This window comes from Photinus pyralis, unplaced genomic scaffold (genome assembly GCF_008802855.1).
Source record: "Photinus pyralis isolate 1611_PpyrPB1 unplaced genomic scaffold, Ppyr1.3 Ppyr1.4_LG8, whole genome shotgun sequence".
Classification (NCBI taxonomy): domain Eukaryota; kingdom Metazoa; phylum Arthropoda; class Insecta; order Coleoptera; family Lampyridae; genus Photinus; species Photinus pyralis.
In genome coordinates, this window is record NW_022170819.1 from 12,049,953 (window position 1) to 12,055,725 (window position 5,773).

Below are 5,773 nucleotides of genomic sequence, written 5' to 3' on the forward strand. Positions count from 1 at the left end.
TTTGTTCAATCTTAATTATTATTCAATAACTATAATGTAGATAGCGCTTGCGTCTCTGTATGTAAATTTCACTATAGATATGATAATGGTTTGTATTTTAAGCTTCAATTTGAGACTGGGAGTTCAGAAAAGTGACTCCAGAGATAATCAAGTTGGTTCTACCCCACTCATGGACATGTGCATGACCCCCACCGTTCAGGGTACCTGTACTTTTATTAGAAGTGTCAACTATCTTTTACCATTTGTGTACTATCTCCTCTTATTTCAGCATGATAGCTACAATAGATAGAAAATTGGTTGTATGTGTGGTCGTTCTATTGTTCTATTTTTCTCTTCACGAATAAAAAATTTGCTTTCACAAACTAGAAAGGTGTTTCTACGCATGCGCGCACTCGACTTTGGCTCATGCGCAATATAAGTACTATAGTCAAGTAAAATTAGAGTTCAACCTAGAACAAATTCGGGACAAGCAAGCAATGCCCGAAATTAGTACTACCAATAATTCTCTTTAACATACTAAAAGTCCCCATATCTCCGAGGTGCGGAACATCCTGAAAATTGAGCCGCCATCTTGGATTTTCATGTTTTTTGCTAATAACTTTGTTATTATTATTTTTTTCGGAAAAAATTGCCAGTACAATTCCTGCAACATGCAGTGCATTTGAGCCCCGACTTCCTAGAGCTACAAGAATTAGAACACATTTCTTTGCAACCGCAAAACAGCATTTTCAAAATGAGATCCGGTCCACAGGGATTTTCCATTCTTACGGGCTCCAAGACATTGTTTTGATTCGTAAACCAGCCAAAGTCTTTAGGGTTCAATTCCTCACCCATCCAATTCTGGACCTGTAGATACACCCATCTCAAAAGTAATCTAGCAGCATGCGATGTAGGAGGTAATGTTGCTAGCTCGAAATTGGTAGATTCTGCCTTGCTACGACTTGGTTGTACTTGATGTACCGGTAGTCATCGAGCGTTTTGCATTTTTTGGCACCGTATCACATTAATATAAATGCTTCTCCTTGTTTGAGAAGCTCATCCATTCGGTAGATATTTGAAAATATTGCCCCAGGAGGGGGCGGTAAACTAAAATTTGGACTGAAAATCGTTGAATCGATAAAGAATAATAAAGTCTTTGGTCTATAAAGTTCCAATGAATTTCGCCTATCGGATAAATCGAATTATTCGTGTATAGTGCGATTATTGATACAAAAAAAAATCATAACTCCCTTAGTTTCCAATCGATTTCGAGAAATAAAGAAGCATTGGATTCGTATTTTAAAGCTTCACAAATTCCCTTTCCTAACTTTTTCCGAAAAAAATAATAATAACAAAGTTATTAGCAAAAAACATAAAAATCCAAGATGGCGGCTCAATTTTCAGGGTGTTCCACACCTAGAACATATGGGGACTTTTAGTATGTTGAAGAGCATTATTGGTACTACTAATTTCGGACATCGGTTGCTTGTCCCGAATTTGTTCTAGGTTTGAGCAAATATTACTCTAATTTTACTTGACTACTAATTTTGGAGGGACATACTGTTATCATAGTAATTGAAGGCGGTTTCTATCATTTCGGCATGATCACTTCATAAATCAAAAAAGTAATTTCTTGTTTAGGCCTTAACTTATTTTCTTTTGTACAGATAGTCCGTTACATGACGTTTCGGAAAGTACTGATCAATTCATGGAAAATACGCCAAATCCTACTCTGCTTAAGGCGGAAACCCATTTTTTTTAATTTAACACCCTGTATGGGTTTGAAACCCATTTTTTTTAATTTAACACCCTGTATGGGTTTATTTATGCTTCAAACAGTTCAAACCCAAGCATTCTACGATGATTTCTTTGAGTTATACTTAAAAAACCTTTGCAGCCGACCGACTGAACAGTCAAAGTGAATATAATAAGCCTACTTTTTTCAAAAACGCACTAAACATTCAATATTGATTCAAAACGATGGAAAAAATACTTTAACCATTTTTTTTCATTATTATATAATTAATTTATTTTAACCATTTTTTAATTTTATTTAATCATCTGAATCTTTTTGTAATATAAACCTTGTCGTGTTATATTTTTGAAGAGAATGTAATATGCTATATTTTTAGATGAAAATATACAGGGGGTTTCATATTTATAATAATAATAATACTTTATTGCTCAAACAGAAAACATTCCAAAAATAGAGCAACAATACACTATTTACAAGAGTGAAATTAAAATTATGTAACTAAGATAGTATACTTACGTAAAGTAATATTATAAACATACAAAATTTGTAAAAATGCATTGAAAGATCATTAAATTCGATTAAATTGCGCAACATAAACCAAAAATATATATAAATTATATTAAACGTACAAATGAACAACAGAGATATACAAGAGATATAAGTAATAGATGTAATGAAAGAAAAAAAAATAAATAAAAATGAGCATCAATGAAAATGAGGTTAGGTCCAATAACTGTTTACTCTCCCCTGTGTGGTTATTCTGAAAACGGCAGATTATTAAACAATTATTACAAAGAAACTGTTTTAATAAACATATTTCTGTATCTCTTTTAACTAAGTAAATAAAGGTCGTTCCAAATTTGACAATTTTTATTTTCCCATCTTATCTATTAAACGAGCAAAAATATTCAAATTTTGATTTTACCATTTTAACTTTGACTCGACAAGAGCACATAACGCCTATATTACCTATATTTTATAGCACTAACAGTTATGGAGATACCCTATAAGTGTCGAAAATGGGACACGCTGTACAACATGATCTCATATCTGATCTATTTGAAATTTACCATGATTAAAAAACCTCAAAACACTTCCTAAACCTTACTGCCGCTACTTTACCTTCCCCTCTTTTGTAGTACTACTACACAGAACATTATACGGTGGGGGTATGGCGATAACCCCTAGAAAAGAAAGGTTCAACGACGATTTCCAAAAATCCCTTCCCTGTAACCATCAGTCCCCATACCATCAGGAACTACGTTATGTGCTGTAGTACTAGAGGAACTGTTGTGCGTGTGCTGGATCATACCCCCCCCCCCCCCGGTACCACTTTCCCACACAAAACGTTCAGATTTCAGCACTTTTTGGGAAAGGCTCATCAAATCGTGTTCTTCTAGCAGGTACAGGGCAAAGAACGTAAAACTGGGGTGTATGGAAAACCCTGCATCAGTACACAACAAATTCATTGCCATTTCTGGAAAACCATCACGAGGGTTACAGAGGTGTTTCCCGTCTCATCATCGAAGCTTTCTTTTCTGGGCATTATCCGCATACCCCCAGGTACCATGTTCTATGCAGTAGTACTACAGGAGAGGGAACTGTTGTGTGTACTGGCCCTTGATATTTTCTCACACAAAACATTTAGGCTTCAGCAATTTCTGGGCAGTTTCTGTGAAAGTGTCATCAAATCCTGTTCTTCTATCAGGTACAGAGCACTGAGTACACATAACAAATCCATTGCCAGTTGTAGAAAAGCAACATGGGGGCACTCAGGGTTACAGGGTAAGTATTTCCCGAGGTATTTCCCAGAAATTCTCATTAAACCTTTCTTTTGTGGGGGTTATTCCCGCATACCCCTAGGTACTACATTCTGTATCGTAGTACTACAGGAAAGGAACTGTTGTTTGTGTATAACATATAATTATGCTATATTTTTAGAGGTAGTGTTCTATTTAAAAAATGAGGTTAGGTCCGATAACATTTTTGTCTGATCCGGTATACTTATTTTGAAAATGGCAGATTACTCAACAATCATTATAAAGAAACTTTTGTTTTTCTATCTCTTCTATAGGTTCATTCTGAAATTGCCAATGAAAGGTTCCACCCTGTATATACAACTTACGACGATACATACATTTTTGAGAGTTGGCAACCATGCAATTTCCAGGTGGGAAAAAGCTGCCTGTGCCCTTAGACCATACAAACCTGTGCCATCTAAAAAGCACGAACGGTCAACGGGGGTTACGTTTGGCATCTTGTCTTGAATGGCGGCCGTGAACGCGTCGCTCCATAAATGTTTGTTGTTATTTTGTGTGTTTTTAATGCAGGTAGTAATCGTTGCATTTCTTTATAACGTATTTGTGTTTTGTATGCCACATTTTATATTTTTTGTGTATTTGAATCTTTGTTTTTGAAATTTACTTAGTTTAACCACAATGCAGAATCACATATGTGATACCGTTATGCTATTGTTTGTAATTGTTTACGTTTTTGGTGTAGTGCTTGCTTAATTTATGTTTATTGATGTTGATTACTTGGTCTTGTCCCTGAAGTAACATTCATATAAGTTTTGATCATTTTATTTTAATATGTGGAAATTACAGATTCGTTTGATGTATGTACTGACTTTTTGTTTGTTACTAACATTTTTCTCCGTGAATGAAGCAGTCACGGGGGGTGGTAAAAGAAACTGTAACCATTTGAGCTACGACACCTAATTCCGTGATTGTCTTCGACATTCAGGTGTAAGCTCGAAACCAGGGGCGGGTTACCTATCTTGCCGGAGCGGGATTACGCTAATCAAAGCTCTTCAGTTTAGAATCTATGTGCGATAAATGAGTGACGATTCAATAATGTCCACGTATCTTGTTTTGAGTTAAATTCGCTTACAAGGCCATGTAATTTTCCATTTTGCTTTTAACAGAAGGACTTTATTGTACCAAAGATGAGTCACATCCTGTGTATTTCACCCTTTCTTAAAATCTTGGTACCTGCTTTTACTTGATCCATAATTCCCAAAACTTGTTTTTAACCTATATGTTAGCTCTTGAAGTCTACATGCTACTTTTTGTGATGTTATAATTTTATGTTACGCATTCACATCAGTACAAACAATTAATTTTACTATACAATTTAATATTAATTTGACGGCTGTTTTTTTTTATTGGTAAGTTCTTCTTTCCCAGCCTATTTTTATTCGGTGAACTACCAAGTTTATTTTTGCAATGTAATTTATTTCGACTTAAATTTCCGAGCTTTTGGGATCATTATTAAACGAACTTCACAATTTGAGTGTTTTATTTTACGTTCCTTCCCTACTGTGCTTCAGGTCAAAGCGTTGTCTACAACTAACATGAGGGGGCCCTGCCTTAGATATCTTACCACGTGCCACTTTTCAAATTTAAGCGAGATCTTGTTTAGTTTTCGAAGGAATAGTCATTTGGGTGGCCATTTTTAAACGTTGTCGGGCTGATTTTATTTCCGTGTTCTTGTAGTGTGAAGTTGGCGTAGAACCTGGGGGTTAAGTACACTAGAACAATTTTATTTTCCCCGATATCTCTTAAGTGAGCAAAAATTTTCAAAATTTGATTTTACAATTTTGAGTTTGGCCCAAAATAGTAGCACTAACAATTACGGAACCCTAATATAATTATCAAAAATGGGACACCCTGTAAGAAATAATATGTATATTTAATTGGAAAGCAAAAGATGAAATTGGTTTATGAAGACGTACAGGAAATAATTTCAAGGTAAATCTGAACAAGAATTTTAAATTTAAGTTTCTTTTTTCTTATCGACGCCATATTGAATTTTTACGGAATGAGGTAGAGGACAAAAAAGAAATTTTATGGAGAAATGAATGTAAAAAATATCCAAAAAAATTTTCTTTGAACCACCCTGTACAAGCGGGAATCCTGAAACAGTCAGCTGAACAACTGAACCGCAATTTACGCTTCCCCTTCAAGTGCTTGAAAAAATGTGTAATTTTCATAAGCAGGCGTCCTCTCGTGAATATAATCTAAAAACAAATGAAAC